Source organism: Herpailurus yagouaroundi, unplaced genomic scaffold (assembly GCF_014898765.1).
Source record: "Herpailurus yagouaroundi ecotype Mexico unplaced genomic scaffold, PumYag 100, whole genome shotgun sequence".
In the NCBI taxonomy this organism is placed as follows: Eukaryota; Metazoa; Chordata; class Mammalia; order Carnivora; family Felidae; genus Herpailurus; species Herpailurus yagouaroundi.
This window is the reverse complement of record NW_024412391.1, coordinates 69,454,739-69,473,230: the sequence shown is the minus strand read 5'-3', so window position 1 is coordinate 69,473,230 and position 18,492 is coordinate 69,454,739. Positions and strand designations below refer to the sequence as shown.

General features: G+C 34.2%; 2 protein-coding genes across 6 annotated transcripts in view; one reads left to right on the top strand and one right to left on the bottom strand.

The window, feature by feature from the left end:
- The window catches only part of RUNDC3B (RUN domain containing 3B), a 155,052-nt gene that overhangs the window by 31,518 nt on the left and 105,042 nt on the right, over nucleotides 1-18,492 (top strand). The gene's annotated exons all lie outside the window — the stretch shown is intronic.
- ABCB1 (ATP binding cassette subfamily B member 1) overlaps nucleotides 1-18,492 on the bottom strand; it is a 238,509-nt gene that overhangs the window by 198,397 nt on the left and 21,620 nt on the right. The gene's annotated exons all lie outside the window — the stretch shown is intronic.

The following is an 18,492-nucleotide window of genomic DNA, read 5'->3' as shown; positions in this document are numbered from 1 at the left end:
CTAGCAAGTTTTTGGTCGAATCTTTTGGGTTTTGTACATGGAGTATTATATTATCTACAAACAGGGAAAGTTTGACTTCTTCCTTGCCAATTTGGATGCCTTTTATTTCTTTTTGTTGTCTGATTGCTGAGGCTAATACTTCCACTACTATGTTAAATAGTAATGGTTAGAGTGGCATCCTTGTCTTGTTCCTGACTGTAGGGGAAAAGCTCTCAGTTTTTCCCATTGAGGATGATACTAGCTGTGGTTCTTTCTCATAGGGTTTTTATTAAGGTGGTGTATCACATTGATTGCTTTGCAAATATTGAACCATACCTGTAGCCAAGGAATAATTCTCGATTGTGGTGAATAATTCTTTAAGTGTATTGTTGGATTTTATTTGCTAGTATCTTGAGAATTTTTTGTATCCACGTTCATCAGAGATGTTCATCGTGAAATATATCCTTTTTAATGGGGTCTTTGTCTGGTTTTGGAATCAGGGTGATACTGGCCTTGTAGAATGAATTTGGAAGTTTTCCTTCCATTTCTATTGTTTGGAACAGTTTCAGAAGGTAAGATACTAACTCTTCTTTTATATATCTGGTAGAATTCCCACTGGGAAGCCATCTGGCCCTGGATGTTTATTTGCTGGGAGATTTAAAAAAATTTTTTTTAATATTTATTTTTGAGAGCAAGAGCATGAGTGGGGAGGGGCAGAGAGAGATAGAGACAGAATCCAAAGCAGGTTCCAGGCTCTGAGGTGTCAGCACAGAGCCTGATGTGGGGCTAGAACCCACAAATCATGGGATCATGTCCTGAGCCAAGTCAGACATTGAACCAACTGAGCCACCCAGGTACCCCTGGGAGATTTTTGATTACTGTTTCAATTTCTTTGGTGATTATGGGTCTGTTCAAATTTTCTATTCCTATTTCAGTTTTGGTAATTTGCATGTTTCTAAGAATTTATCCATTTTTTCTAGATTGCTCAGTTTGTTGACATACAATTTTTCATAACGTTCTCTTAAAATTGTATTTCTGGGGTGTTGGTTGTGATATCTCCCCTTTCATTTGTGAGTTTATTTGGGTCCTTTCTCTCTTCTTTTTGATAAGTCTGGCTAGAGGTTTATCAATTTTATTAATGGTTTTGAAAGACCAGCTCTTAGTTTTGTTGATCTCTGCTACTATTTTGTTTCTTTCTATATCGTTTATCTTTGCTCTAGTCTTTATTTCCCTTCTTCCACTGACTTGTTGTTGTTGTTGTTGTTGTTATTTTTCCACTGTTCCTTTCCTAGCTTTTTTATATGTAGTTAGGTTGTGTATTTGAGACCTTCCTTGCCTCTTGAGGTAGATCTGTTTTGCAATATACTTCCCACTTAAGGCTGCCTTTGGACTATCGAGGTTTGGATATCCAAAGGTTTTGGACTATCATGTTTTTATTTTCATTTGCTTCCATGTACTTTTTAAATTCTTTAATTTCTTGTTAACTCATTCATTCTTTAGTGAGATGTTCTTTAACTTGCATGTATTTGTGGTGTTTGCAAATTTTTTCTTGTGGTTGACTTCAAGTTTTATAGCACTGTGTTCTGAAAATATGCATAGTATGATCTCATTGTGTTTGTACCTGAGGGCTGGTACGTGACCCAGTATGTAATCTATTCTGGAGAATATCACATATATACTTGCAAAAATGTGTATTCTGCTACTTTAGAGTGGAGTGTTATGAATATATTTGTTAAGTCCATCTGGTCCAGTGTGTCATTCAAGACCATTGTTTCCTTGTTGATTTTCTCCTTAGATGATCTGTCCATTAGTGTGAGTGGGGGTGTTAAAGTCTCCTACTATTATCGTATTATTATCAATGAGTTTCTTTGTGTTTGTTAGTAATTGATTTATATATTTGGGTGTTTCAAGTTGGGGGCATAAATATTTATAAATATTTATAATTACAAGAAGATCAAGTTAGATCTTCTTGATGGATACATTCCTTAATTATGATATAATGCCCTTCTTCATCTCTTGTTACAGTCTTTGGTTTAAAATCTAATTTGTCTGATATAACTACTCTGGCTTTTTTTTTTTTTTTTTGCATCCATTATAGATGGTTCTCCATCCCTTCACTTTCAATCTGCTGATGTCTTTAGGTCTAAAATGAGTCTTCTGTAGGGGCGCCTCGGTGGCTCAGTTGGTTAAGTGTCTGACTTCGGCTCAGGTCATGATCTCATGGTTTGTGGGTTCAAGCCCCGCACCAGGCTCTGTGCTGACAGCTCAGAGCCTGGAGCCTGTTTTGGATTCTGTGTCTCCCTCTCTCTCTGCCCCTCCCCCACTCCCACTCTGTCTCTCTCTGTCTCAAAAGTAAATAAACATTAAAAAAAATTTTTTTTAAATGAGTCTTCTGTAAGCAGCATATAGATGGATCTTTTTTTTATTATTATTATTCATTCTGATAGCATCTGTCTTTTGATTGGAGCATTTAGTCTGTTTACATTCAGGCTGATTATTGAAAGATAAGACCTTAGTGCCATTGTGTTATCTGTTAAGTTTGTGTTTCTGGTGATGTTCTCTGTTCCTTTATAGTTTTTGTTATTTTTTGTTCCCTTCCCCCCCCCCGCTCAGAGAATCCCCCTTCATATTTCTTGCACAGCTGGTTTAGTGGTCATGAACTCCTTTAGTTTTTGTTGGTCTGGGAAACTCTTTATCTCTCCTTCTATTCTGAATGACAGCCTAGCTGGATAAAGAATTCTTGGCTGCCTATTTTTCTGATTCAGCACTTCAAATATATTCTTTAATTCCTTTCTGGCAGGACAAGTTTCTGTGGACAGATCTGCCGTGGATCTGATCTGTCTTCCCTAGTTTAAGGACTTTTTATTCCCTTGCTGCTTTCAAGGGAATTCTTTCCTTGTCTGAGTATTTTGTGAATTTGACCATGATATGGCTTGGCAGTGGACGGCTTTCGTTAAATTTAATGGGAGTTTTTGTGCTTCTTGGGTTTTGATGTCTGCATTCTTCCCCAGATTAGGGAAGTTTTCAGCTATAATTTGCTCACATAAAACTTCTGCCCACTTTTCCCTCTTTTTATCTTCTGGAACTCCTATGATATGAATGTTACTACATTTTAATAAGTTGCTGAGTTCCCTACATCTACCTTCATGATCCATCACCTTTGTTTCCCTCTTCTTTTCAGCTTCATTATTTTCCATAATTTTATCTGCTGTATCACTAATTCATTCTTCCACTTCATCCATCCTTGCTGTTACGGCATCTATTGAGGTTACATCTTGGTTATAGCATTTTAATTTTGGCCTGACTAGATTTTAGCTCTTTTATTTCTGCAGTAAGGGATTCTCTAGAGTCTTCTATGGTTTTTTCAAGCCCAGCTAGACTTTTTATAAGTTCTAGTTCAGACATCTTATATTGCATTCATTAAATCCCTGGCTGTGAGTTCTACTTCCTGCTCCTTCTTTTGGGGTGAATTTCTCTGCGTTGTCATTTTGAAGGGAAAAAGTAATAATAAAATTAAATTAAAATTTAAAATAATAAAGGAAGCTAGATCATAGGTGTGTTTTGGTCTGATTGTTAAGAGAAACTTGATAGAAAACAAAAAAGGACGAAAAAGATAAAAAGTAAAAAATTAAATAAAATTAAAAATTTGCCCTTTCTGTATCCAAGAAAAAATGAAAACAAAAACAAAAAAACACACAAACCACAAAAAAAACTAAGGAAGCTAGATCCTGTTTCCCCTAATGCTGAAGCTTTGCAGCACTCTATGATCACTAGACTTAGTGCATGGAAGGGGTTTATGCTGGTTTTCTGGGTGTAGGGTGGGGGGCTGCTGTTTTGATTCTCAGGCCGACTTGCCCTAATGGAGAGGCACAGGGGTGGAACTTGGTGTAATGGCTCTGTTTTCCACTTGGTGGCACTATTTAACTTACTGAGGTTGATCTGTGCTGGTGAGCTAGAGGTGAAAATGGCTTCACCCTGCTCTCTAGTCTCTGGAGCAGGAAGTTCACACCCTCACAGATGTGCAATCAGTAATCCCTCCTGTGTCTCAAGATTTTGTCAGATCCCTGACTTGCCAGGCCATGCCACCCTTGTGGGTTTTATCTCAGGCCGGGCTGTGTTTCAAAACCCCATACTTTAGAGACCCTTGTGGCTGGGACCTGTGCTGATCCTTTGGGGGAGCATCTTGCTGCACTCTGGTCAGTACATCCTTGTCCTAGAAACCAGCTGGATGACTGTGCAGCCACAGCAGTTTGGAGTTTATGGTAAATCGCAACACACAGCTGTTGCCAGGGTTTGCTGCCCTTACTTCGTGTCTTTGTTCTTGTATTGTTGAACTGGGCAGACCTATGGCTCCTGCCTGGTCTTTGGCCTGCCTGGTCTTTGGCCTGTGGAGAGGCCTTGTCACCTCTACCAAATGCAGGGGAACTGCTTCTCCCCTGGTGACCCAGGAGGTCCTCATACCTTGCTGCCTACTCCTGGAGCTCTGCCGTGCTTCCTCGTCAAAGCATTGCCAGGCGCTCATACCTTGCTGCCTACTCCTGGGGCTCTGCCGTGCTTCCTCGTCAAAGCATTGCCAGGCGCTAACCTCTGAGATTTCAGACTCTGTACTCTGCTATTTATAAAAACTGGTGGTATTGAAATTTTCTGCTTTTACCTGTGAATCGTTTTGGGGAATAGTTTTTTTGAGCACTCCTCTGTGCTATTTCGCTCTTTTTTTTCTTCACTCTTAGCCTATGTCTCCATGATCAGAGATACCTCCCCACTGCAGCTACTCTGACTCTTTTCTCCCAAATCAACTCTCTGCAGTTCCTACCTTCCCCAGGTCTTTTTTTTTTTTTTCTCTTTGTAGATGTGCAACTTTGTTCTCTAAGACTTCTGATCGATTTCTTGGGTGTTCAGAATGATTTGATATTTATCTAGCTGTGTGGGGTAGGAGGCAAGCTTAGGGTCGCCATATTCCTCTCCCATCGTACTTGGCTTCCCCATGTAAACGTTATTGAAATGAGTAGAAAAATAGAAGTTCTGAATTGATAAATACAAAATTCCAAAATGAACAAATGTAGTACAGTATCTGAACAAAAAAGTACAATATCTGAAATAAAACATTGAATATTGGGTCTTTATAGCAAAATGGAGATAATAGAGATGTTTATGAATTTGAAATTAGATCAGTAGAAATTACCCATCCTGAAGAACAGAGCTTCTGAAACCTGTTGGACAGTAGCAAAAGAGAGCAGAAAGCAGTGGAACAATATCTTTTAAAGTTTTAAAAGAAAAAAACTGAAAACTCAGAATTCTATCTCTGGTGGAAACATAGGTTAGGAATGAAGGCAAAGCAAATACTCCAATGAAGGAAAACTAGAATTGTTACTAGTACCCCTGATCTGAAAGAAATGCTAATGAAAGCTCTTCCCTTCATAACGGGAGATGATACCAGAGGGAAACTTGGAATTCATGAATGAAGAAAGAACAATAGAAATGGTGAATATCTAAGTTACATAGCAGATATTTTTTCTTCTGAATATTTTAAAAATATGACTATTGTAAGTGAAAATTACTAACATTTATCTTTTCATGTATAAGGGACGCTTAAAACAAGTAATGGAAAGTAAAGGGACCAATGTGGTCATCTATTTTACTTCAAATAGTAAATTAAAAACTCTAGACTGTTATAGATGAGATATTATATTGTAAGCGCTGAAGCAACAACTGTAAAAATACCAAGAGACTTAACCCAAGAGCCAGTAAATAGATTAAAATAGATTAAAATTGAGATTAAAAATACTCAAATGAGCTGAAAGAAGGCCAGAAAAAATGAAGGCATAAACAGAAAATAAAATGGTAAACCTAAATCCAACCATATTACTAAATGCATTAAATATACATTATATAAAATATAAATTCCTTTAAATATGAATGATGCACCAATTAAAAGAGACAGTTAAAAAAAAAAAAAAAAAACCAGACTCATAGGGCACCTGGGTGGCTCAGTCAGTTAAGCGTTTGACTTTGGCTCAGGTCATGATCTTGCAGTTTGTGAGTTTGAGCCCCATGTTGGACTCTGTGCTGACAGCTCAGAGCCTGGAGCCTGCTTCAGAATCTGTGTCTCCCTCTCTCTTTGCCCCTCCTCTGTTCACACTCTGTCTCTCTTTATCTCAGAAATAAACATTAAAAAAAAAAAGACTCAATATATAAAGAAACCTTTAAATATAGTGACACAGATAGGTTAACAGTAAAAGAAAAGAAAAAGATATTGCATGCAGAAACTAATTGAAAGAAAGTTGGAGTTGACTATATTAACATAAGGAAAAATAGATTTCAGAATAAGGAAAATTGGTGGGATTGAAGGTGGACGTTTACATAGTAAAAAGTCAATTTGCCAAGAAGATAAATCCTAAACAACAGAGCTTCAAAAAGCAAAAGCTGTTAGAACTGACTAGAGAACTAGAAAATAGAATAATCCACAATTAAACATTGCAACTTCAGTAATCCTTTTCTAATATAGATCAAGTAGACCTAAAATCAGTAAGGACAAAAAAGACCTGAACAATATTATCAACCAACTGACTTAACTGACATTTATAAAACAGCTCATCCAACAACTGCAGAATATGTGTGTTTTTCAAGGGCAAATAAAGTATTCAGAAAGATCTGATTCTGAGCCATTACACAAACCTTTAAAATTTTTTAAAGAATTGAAATCATATAAAGTATATTCTCTGATTATAAATAATCTAAAAATTAAAAACAGGAGAATCTGAAAAATCACCAAAATTTGAAAATTAAAAAAAAAAAAACACTTGTAAATAACTCATGGGTCAAAGAGTAAGTCTCAAGGAAAATTACAAAGTATTTTAAATTGAATGTAAAATGAAAATGCATCATAGAAGAAAACATATCACAAGAAAAAAATTAAAGGCTAGTATCCCTCATGAACACAGATGCACAAATCCTTAACAAAATATTAAAAACTGAATTCAAGAGCACATTAAAAGTATTCTACACCATGATTACGTAGGATTTATTCCAGGGATACAAAGCTGATACAACATCAGCTTTGTGGAAGTGAATCAGTATGATACACTGCATTAACAACATGAAGAATAAAAATCATGATTACCTCACAGAAGCATTTGAGAAAATTCAACATCCATTTATGATAAAAATTCTCAACAAAGTAGATATAGGAGGGAACACATTTCAACATATTAAAGGCCATATATGACAAGCCCATAGTTAACCCCACACGAAGCAGTGAAAAGCTGAAAGCTTTTCCTCTAAATTAAGGAACAAGACAAGGATGCTCATTCTTAACACTTTTATTCAACATTGTATTGGAAGTCCTAACCAGAGCAATTAGGCAAGAAAAGGAAATAAAAAGCATCCATATTAGAAAGGAAGAAATAAAACTGTCAATATTTGTAGATGACAGGACTTTATGTATAGAAAACTCTAAGGGCTCCATTAAAAAACTGTTACAAGTAATAAATTCAGTCAAGTTGCAGGATACTAATAAACAAATTCAGTCGAGTTGCGGGATAACACATATCATAGGGGTGGCCCTGTTGGTTAAGCATCCAACTCTTGATACCAGCTCAGGTCACGATCTTACAGTTCATGAATTCAAGCCCCACATTGGGCTCTGTGCTAATGGTTGCAGAGCCTGCTTGGGATTCTCTCTCTCTCTGCCCCTCCCTCACTCATGGTTTCTCTCTCTCAAAATAAATAAAACAATTTTTTAAAAATATGTTGTATTTCTATACACTAGTGATGAACTATCAGAAAGATAACAATCCCATGTACAGTTGCATCAAAAAGAATAAAATACCTAGGAATTAATTTTATCAAGGCGAAAGACTTGTATATTAAAAACTATAAGACAATAATGAAAGAAATTGAAAAAGACACAAATAAATGCAAACACAAATTCTATGTTCATTTCAAGCTATCTTACAAAGCTTTATTAATATAGTATGGTGGTGTCATGAAAACAGTCCCATAGATCAGTGGAACAGAATGGAGAACTCAGAAATAACCCCCCATATAAATGGCCAATTAATTTATTACAAAGGAGCCAAGAATAAACATTGGGAAAGGACAGCCTCTGCGATAAAATTGGATAGCCATAGGAAAAGAATGAAACTGGACCGCTTTCTTATACTGTATACAATAAATTAACTCCAAATGGATTAAAGACAAATGCAAGACCTGTAGAAACTCCTGGAAGAAACCCCATAGGCTGTAAGCGCCTTGGCATAAGTCTTGGTGGTGATTTTTTAAACCTGAGACCAAATGCAAAAGCAACACAAAAATAAACAAGTGGGAACTACATCAAACTAAAAGTTTCTGCAAAGCAAAGGAAACTAGCAACTAAGTGAAAAAGCAACTTACTGAATGGGAGAAAATATATGCAAAACGTATATCTAGTAAGGGGTTAATATCTAAAATATATAAAGAACTCCTACAACTCAATAGCAAAAACAAATACTGATTTAAAATTAGGCAGAACATCTAAATAGACATTTTTCTAAGAAGACATAAAGATGGCCAACAGATACATGAAAAGATATTCAACATTACTCCTCATCAGGAAATGCAAATCAAAACCACAATCACCTCACACCTGTCAGAATGTCTGTTACCAAAAAGACAAGCAGTAACAAGTGTTGGTGAGGACGCAGAGAAAAGGAAACACTTGTGCACTGTCAGTGGGGGTGTAAATTGGTGTAGTCACTATGGAAAACAATATGGAGATACCTCAAAAAATTAAAAATAGAACTATATGATCCATCAATTCTGCTTTCTGTTATCTGAAGAAAACAAAAACACTAACTCGAAAGGTATCTGTGCCCCCCATGTTCATTACAGTATTATTTATAGTAGCCTCGATATGGAAACAACCTATGTGTCCATAAAGGAATGAACAGATAAAGAAGATGTGGTATATATATATATATATATATATATATATATATACACACACCATGGAATATTATCCAGACTTACAAAAACAAAAACAAAAACAGAATGAAATCTTGCCATTTCTGACAACATGTAATGGACCTCAAGGGCATTACACTAAATGAAATAAATCCAAGAAAGACAGAAAACATATGCTCTTTCTTAATATGTGGAGTCTAAAAAAAAAATAAAATTAAAATACAAAGTTCATAGATAGAACAGATTGGTTCTGCCAGAGGTGAGGGATGGGAAGATAGGAGAAATGGGTGAACTTAAAATAAATTCTTTAATAATAAAAAGAAAGTATTTTGAACTGAATGAAAAATTAATATGCATTATATCAAAATTTGTGATATGTGGTTAAAACTGTGCTTAGAAAGATATTTAAAGCATTAAAATATTGTATTAGAAAAGAGGAAAGGTTTAAAGTCAATAATCTAAACTACTACCTTAGGAAACTAAAAGAATAAAATTAAGCCAAAAGCAAACAAAAACATGAAGCAGAAATCAATGAAATAAAAAAACTATAAAAATGATAAAGTCAATGACATGAAAGCTGTTTGAAAACATTCATAGAATTCATAAACCTCTGGTTAGACTGACCAAGAAAAAGAGAAGACACAAATTACTGGTATCAGAGTGAAAGAGGGCATCTTACTGCAGACTCTATATTCAAAAGGTAAGTGAATACTGTGAATAACTCTGACTGTAAATTCGACAACTCCTATGAAATGGACTGATTTCTTGACAGACAAACCTAACAAAACTTACAAAGAAATAGATAACCTAACTAATATTATATCTATTAGTAGCCAAAAACCTTATAACAAAGAAAACTCAAGGCCTAAATAGTTGTACTGTTGATTGTGACCAACTGTTTAACAAAGAAGTAATAGCAATCCTCCTCAATCTTTTCCCCAAAAGAAGAGACAATACTTACCAACTCATTTTATGAGGTCAGCATTAGCCTGATACAACACTAGACAAAAATCACACAAGAAAAGGAAACTATACACTGATACTCTTTGTGGACATAGACACTAGAATCGTTGATAAAATATTAACAAATCAAAAGGTCGTTTTAGTATTTGAAAATCAATGTATGTATTTCATTTTATTAACAGATTAAAGAATAAAAATCGGGGCGCCTGGGTGGCGCAGTCGGTTAAGCGTCCGACTTCAGCCAGGTCACGATCTCGCGGTCCGTGAGTTCGCGTCGGGCTCTGGGCTGATGGCTCAGAGCCTGGAGCCTGTTTCCGATTCTGTGTCTCCCTCTCTCTCTGCCCCTCCCCCGTTCATGCTCTGTCTCTCTCTGTCCCAAAAAAAAAAAAAAAAAAAAAGAATAAAAATCATAGAATCATCTCAATAGATAATTTGACAACGATTCAACATTAATTTACGATAAAAGCTCTTCACCAACCAAGTATTTATTAGAAGAGAACTTTCTTAAAAACCATTGTGTTTGGGCTACCATAACAGAACACCATAGACTGGGTGGTTATAAATAACAGAAATGTTATTTCTCACATTTCTGGAGGCTGGTAAATTAAAGATCGTGCCACTGACAGATATGTCTGGTGAGGGCCTGCTTCTTGGTTTGTAGCTACCATCTTTTTGCTTTGTCTTCAAATGGCAGAAGGAACAAAGGAGCTTTCTGTGGTGTGTTTTATAAAGGCCTTAATCCCATTCATGGGGGTGTTTGACCTAATTACTTCCCAAAGGCTTCTCCACCAAATACCATCTCACTGGGGATTAGGTTTTGACAATGGGTGGTCACAAATGTTTGGTCTGCAGTAGGCATCTATAGAAGTCTGCAACAAGGTTTCTCCACTTTAGTACTGCTGACATTTTGGACAAGATAAGTTTTCTAAAACTGAACATTAAGATGTCACTTCTTTCGATATTAGTCTATGGATTCAATTCAATCGCAGATTCTCAGCAGGCTTTTTTGTAGATACCAGACTAATTCTGTATATGGCCAGACAAATAACTAGACTAGACCAAACAGTTTCATAAAGGAAGAACAAAGTCGTATACTGAAACTATCTAAGACTTACTGTCAGGATACACTGCGTAAAACAGTGTGTTATTAGTGAAAGCTCAGATAGGTAGGTAGGTAGAGAGATAGAATGGAATAGAGTCCAGAAGTAGATCCACACAACTATTCTTGATTGGCTTTTAGCAAAGATGAAAAGGCACATTCACTGGTGAAATGGTAATCTTTTTAACAGGTACCCTGGGATACCTGTATGCAAAAAATGAACATTGGCCCATCCCTCACACTGTATACAAAAGTTATTTCAAACTGGATCATAGACTAAATTTAAAAGTACAAAAATATTAAAACTATAGAACACCTTTGTTATGTTCAATTAGGCTAATATATTTTAGATACAACAATGGAAATTTAATCCATAAAAGCCAAAAAATAGTATAAAGTGAACCTTATCAAAATTAAAATTTTTGTCCTCCAGGAGACATGGTTAAGAGAGTAAGATAAGTCATGGGCTGGGATAAAATAGCTGCAAATCACGTATTTGGCAAAGGGCTTGAATCCAGAATATGCAGAGAACTGTACATATGTAATAATACATATTATTATTGTATATAACCCACTTTAAAAATGGGCCAACCCACTTTAAAAATGGGCCAAAGATTTGAATGGCTACTTCACCTGAGATGATACACACATGCCATGTGATCACATGAGAAGATGCTTAACCTCATTAGTCATTTTGGAAATGTAATTAAAACCACAAGCAGGTGCTACAACATACCTGTATGAAGTTCTGATGAGGATGGGTGGAAATTTTCAGATGTTACTTGTGGGAATGCAAAATAGTTTCCCAGAAATCCCACTCCTTTACTCAAGAGAAATTAAAAGTTGTATTTACACAAAGAGCTGTTTACAGCAGCTTTATCCATAATCATTAGAATTGGAAACAACCCAAATATCCTTCATGAGATCAATGGATAAGCCAACTATTATATGTATCCATACAATGGACAAAGTCAGCAATAAAAAGGAAAAAACCCTTTTCTACACACGGCAACATGAATGAATCTCATATGCATTATGTTAAATGAAAGAAGAAGACCAAGTTAGATACTGTATGATTCCATTTATATGACATTGTCAAAAAGACTGAACTGTAGTTGCAGAGAATAGGATTATGGGTTAGAGTTGGGGGGGGAGGGGGTAGGAGGAGGGGCAGTATTGATTATATAGCACCAGCACGAAAGAGTTGTTGTTTTATGGTTTGTTGGTTTTGTTTTGTTCTTTGATGATGGAACTGTTACATATCTTAGGGTCTTGGTTACATTACTCCTTGTATTTTTCAAAAATGATAGAACTATACACCAACATTAAATTTACTGTAAATTAAAAAATATAACTCATCCAAATTCTATTGTTGCCCATTAAAATATTTTGAAATGCGGAAAGATACCACTTTTTCATTGATAATTTTTAAAATTCCTACTCTTTCATCCCCAATTGCTTGAGGGAGTTGGGTAGTTTGTCATACAACACGGTGAAAAAAGAAACCCCAAAGAGCATTCCTTTACCATCACCTTTCCACATTTTCCTTGGCTAAATGTAACTCTTACTTTTCCTCTCCTTTGAAAGTGAATCATAGCATGAGTTTCCTATTCTTCTGGAGTATATGTCTTAAATTGGGCACTTCACCTATACTTTCCTCTTTTTTTTTTTCCGCCACTTTGCCTTTTTCCCCTGATTGTTTTCACATACACATACCTATTCTCTTTGTCCCACTCTCTTACTTAGTAATCAGTCTAGGCCCTGTGCTGGGGTTTCGGGAGATTAATTAAGGTATCCTTTCATATGAAACTCTATTCTGTCTTGGAGGGCAGAAGGAGGTTACATTAACAAATAAAGGTGTATAGTAATGTCACTGAGTTATAATAGAAGTATTAATGAGCATGAGGTAGCACCAAAGAATAATGAATCAATTCTGCTTGGACAGGTCAGGAAAGGCTTTATACAGGAAAGAAGTATAAAAGTGGCTGAAATTAAAATTAAAGTTTAATTCTTTAAGATGTCATCTGTGACTTTGATTATAGACTGTAGTCTAGACTAAACTGTTTAGACAGTTTAAGAAAAATATGAAATTTAGTAGTAAAGTGGTCAGAAACAGTTGTGTAAACTTCAGCTAGAAGGTGTGGGGATGGGATATATAGTAGTGAATCTTGTAAAGGTTATATGGAATATAAGTGACTAGAATGAAAAACCTTCTGAGTATCATAGAGGACTGCAGACTATCAATTAGTAAGATACTATTTATTAAAGAAAACAGTGATCAAATATAATGAGACCCTCCTTTACTCAAGAGAAATGAAAACTTATATTTATACCAAGAGCTGTTTACAGCAGCTTTATCCATAATCATTAAAATTGGAAACAACCCAAATTTCCTTCATGAGATGAATGGCTAAGCCAACTATTACATATATCCATACAATGGATAAACTCAGCAATAAAAAATTTCCTGTGAATTAATCTGCTAATTGTACTTATTAACACTGCCTTGCTGACTCACATTCAATTTAGATTTTGCCTTGATTCTGAATATTATTTTCTGGTTGTACTTGTGTACAGTGGACCCCTCTTTGCTTTTTACATTACTGTGTTCTAAGCCTCATCGGTCTCTCGCTTTCTCTTGACTCCACCAGGCACATTCCTGCCTTGGTGCAGTGTTTACTTGGTTTACAGTGTTTACTCCCTGTGTACAGAAAATACTTCTCCTACACATCTGCATGGTTAACTCCCCTATCCATTTCAAAATTTCTCTTTGAGGCCTAAACCCTTCCACCATATTTTAGATTCGAATTCACCTCCCTTCCTTTCACCCCCAAGCAGTCCTGACCTGTTTTTCCTGCACTATCTTTTTTAAGTCTTAATTTCTAACGTACTGTGTGACTTAGTTATTATGTTTATTGTGTATTGTCTGTCTTTACTTCCACTAAAATGTAAGCTTCACCAGGGCTAAGATCTTTGTCTGTTTTTTTCATTGATGTATCCCCTATCTCTAGTGCCTGGGATATGGTAGGCACTCAGTGAATATTTGTTGGAAAACAAGAGTCCTTGATGTAAGAATAATCATCTCTGCGTTTTTCTCCTAACAGTGTCTGGATTCAGATTCTTAAAATAAGTTAGAACGCCTGTGACTTGATGCTTTAGAATTTCTCCAATACAGTTGAACTGTTATGATACTTAGCATTGCTCAGGAACACTGGCTCGAACCTCAAAGCTCTTCCTGACTTAGATGATAAATAGTTACCTCCCCATGAGGCCACCTTTTGAAGTATCATATAAACACTGTTAGAAACAATGGATAAATATAAACCTGTTCATGTGGCTTTTGAATTTTCTTTGTTCATTTTGAAGGTCTTCCAACTTTTGATTCTTGGCTTGCACACAAAATGAGACTGGAATTGTTTCTGTAGTAACATAGGAACGCAACTCACCCAATAAAAACCCATATACTTAGGCCAAAACATGATATAAGAGATAAGAAAGTGGCCCTAAAGGTTAGCAGAATTTGGCTTTTAGACAATGGACAAGGTCATTCTGAGAAACACCCTTTTAAGTTATTCACTTGGAAATTTAGGAAAGCTCCAGCAGATTTTGTATCTCAGAAAATCATAATATTCAAGTAATTCTTGAAACATGGTATGTAGCACAGTATATTTGGTTCAGTGTCTTAAATTGCATAGGAAATAAAATTAACCTCTATATAATACAGTACATTTAAGTTTCAGTAGTAAATAAGTAAACACATAGAATCTAAAGACAAAAAGCCTTAGTTTCTAAAGCAAGTATGATGGAAACAATTAGTAACTGACAAATTTTAAGTGTTACTCAGATTTCTATATTCTTCCTGTATCTTTTTCAATTAAATTCTATTCCTATACTGTATTTACTATTAAACTTGTAGCCATGATTATTTCTTGTTTTTCTGATGCCTTTTGAAAAGCTGCTTTCTTCACTTTAAGATTTTATTTCATAACTGCCATATAGACTATTTGAGTTGACTTTTTAATTTAATCTTGTTCTGTATATACTTTTTATCTTCTTGGACTACCAATCATTTTTTGCCTTTCCTCTTCCCCCTACTCCTCCCAGAAGTGACAAGATATTCAAATTTAAAGCTGTAGGAAGTATTAATAAAATCTTCCAGAAATTCCAGATATAAATTGCAGCTGGCATACCTATTACATATATTACATATGTATTTGCATATGCATGTATACATATTTGTATTTCCTTTGCTATGATCTGTATTTTACCCTTAGTGTATTGTAGGCATCTTTTCATGGCCATATGGTATTTTCCATTTAATTTTGTTTTTAGTAGTTTTAAGTGAGATTAATGTATCATAAACTCATGATTTTAACCATCTTAAAATGTATAATTCACTGATTTTTAGTATATTCACATATAGTATATTCACAGTATATACTAAATCATGATTTAATGTATCCACTACTGCATGGTTCCAGAACATTTTCATCACCCTAAAAATAAATTCTATACCCATTAAGTGGTTACTTCTTTTCTCTCCACCCTACTTCCCTGGCAACCACTAATTTACTTTCAGTTTTTATGGATTTAGTTATTCTGGATATTTCATGTAAATGAAATCATAAAATATATGATCTTCTGTGTTTGGCTTCTTTCACTTAGCATAAAGTTTTCAAGGTTCGTGCATGTTGTAATGTGTATAAGTAGTTCATTCATCCTTTTATAGCTATCCATTATATGGATATAACACATTTAGTGTATCTAGTTAAGGAACATTAGATTGTTTCTACTTTTTTTCTCTCATAAATAATGCTGTTGTGAATATTCATGTACAACGTTTTGTTTGAACAAATGTTTTCTTTTTTTGAGTATATTTCCATTTCATATTTAACAAGTGAATAATATTCTAATGCATGAATTAACCATAATTAATATTTATTATTTCCTAATTTTCTCTTTCATAAGCATGGTGTTTTATCCCTGAACATTTATGTTTATCTAGTTTTCTGATTTATTTAAAATTATTTCCTGTTAGTGGTACTAGCTAATGAATTCTTAGAGTTACAATTACTGAAATCATAGGGTGTACATTCTGATTTATATACTCTTACTTCAATATATGTTGCTACATTGTCTACCAGAAAAGCTGTACCAATAATAATGTATATAATTGTTATTTTTTTTCATGTCCTCATTGTATCATTGTTAATATTAAAAATTTTTAACCTGATAGGGGAAAATATCTTTTTGGCCTTTTATTGATATGAAATATATTAAATATTCTGTTATTTTAACTTGCATTTATTTGCAAATGAGATAGAGTATATTTTCATGTTTATTAAAAATCTTTTTTTGTAATTTTCTGATTATGACCTTTGCTTATTTTCTGGAGTGAGTTTTCTTAATAACCCGAGAATAGAAAAAAAAAAAAACAAACAACTTTTTACATCACGTGGAACTAGCTTTAATGTAGCCCATTTTGATCAATAATGGCTTTTTTTTTTCCCCTGTTGGTGGTCTTTTTACAAGATTACTATTGGTATTATTTTCTGCTTATTTTTTATTTGAGTGTTTATTATTTCATTTTAAAATATCTGAAATATTTTTCTTCTTTTGGTTTTATAATGTTTTATATAATTTGTGAATGTTTATAATTCTAAAACCCATAATCCCCCCATACTTGGATATTTGCTTCTGTTTGGAGCCATATGATTGTAGTGGTAGTACTCTTAATTACTGTATTTGCTGTAAGCATTTCGGGGTGAAGAGCAAGAAAAATGTCTTTAGTATTTGTACTTATTTGTAGATACAGACAAAATGGTCTTTATGTTTTACAACCAAACCAGAATTTTCAAGGAGTAATTTTAATCCCCCAGTTTAAATATTTATTTACAGAATGAGAGATTTACTAGTGGTTTTAATCTTTGTTATTTTTCGATTATTTTTCAGGTTTATTTTACATGAACTTTAACTTCCAAACCCCATTAAATTAAGAATGCCAAATTTAGATTTGGCTTCTGAATGTGAATACCACATAGAAAAAAAATACTATGACAATACTTAAATAATATCTACCATTGATAACATTGCCTCAGATATTTTTGAAAATCTTTTTTAAATACATGAGAGAGGGAAAGAAATTTATAATTCTACCAGATAATACAGATTCTTGGATTTAGCAGGAATTAATGGTTTCTGATGGAAGTTCATGGTTATGTTTATTTATCTGTATTTGTAGCCAGAAAAATAATGCAATATTTCCAGTTTGACCTGATGATTTTTGTGGAATTAGCATAGAGTAACTTACAGTACTTGTAATTATCAAGTTATATTTTGCTTAAGTAATGGAAAGTTGCTGTCTCATTAAATTTTTTAATACATAAATTCAACAGTTTTGATCACTTTTAATGCTCAAATATTGCTCACATATTTCTCATTTTTACACAACAGGGAGGAGATTGCATAGTTTAATGGACTTTAGTTCATTTTTGTAAGGCATCATAATAATTTTATGTTCTACATCTTTCTGCATTTCTAATTTCAGGAGTTATTTGTTCATGTAACTTAATATTTTTATTTTATTAAAATTCTTTTTACATGTCTTTCCTTTAAAGTCACTATGACTCTTAAAATGTAAAATGTTTTCAATGTAAAATGTTTTCAAAGTTTTGATACTCAGTTTTCAAAAATTATTGAATGAATGAACAAATGGTTTTGTTTCTAATGCACCTACCATCTACCTATAAATGTCATTTAAAAAGAATTTTTTTAATATTTATTTATTTTGAGAGACAGCATGAGCGGGGTATGGATGGAGAGAGAGGCACATTTGTTGCCAAAAAATTGAAGAATAAATGTCATATTCATGCGTTAGAATTAAATTCAGCTTATCACCAAGGCAGATTTACTTGTGGTCAGTAATCTTTTCTGTTTGAGGGCCAGTTTCCACATTAGTGAAAAGATTATAGTTGCATTTATTTTCAGTTGTTTGTGAAAGTTCAGTACTGTTTGGGTTAGAAAATTCTGTTTTCAGTATGATTAAATATTCTTTTATTATATCCATCTCTGAGTAGAGTCTTTGGCTGAAATCTCAGAAATTAAGTTAACACCTACTATAACTATGTGTGATATGGTTGTAATGGTGCACTTGAATGAATTTTGTTTTTGAACAAAAACACTTTCTGTTTATTTGGTTTATTTGGTCTTGTGTAAACTTTTTCTAAGGTACTTAATGGTAAAATACTGTTTTACTTTCTCTTAACATTACTATATTTTGTAACAAAGGGTTTTATTTTAGTTGCAAATGAGAACGTTTTTTCCAAACAGAACTCCTTGAGCCACTCTGAAATAATGTGATTTGTGGCTCACTTATTTACTTTTTTGGCAACAACTGTGCTAAGAATTTAAATTTTGTATGAAAAATATTCACCCCAGCCACACTAGATATTTATTGCCTGTTTCTCCTTCCTTCCTTCCTTCCTTCCTTCCTTCCTTCCTTCCTTCCTTCC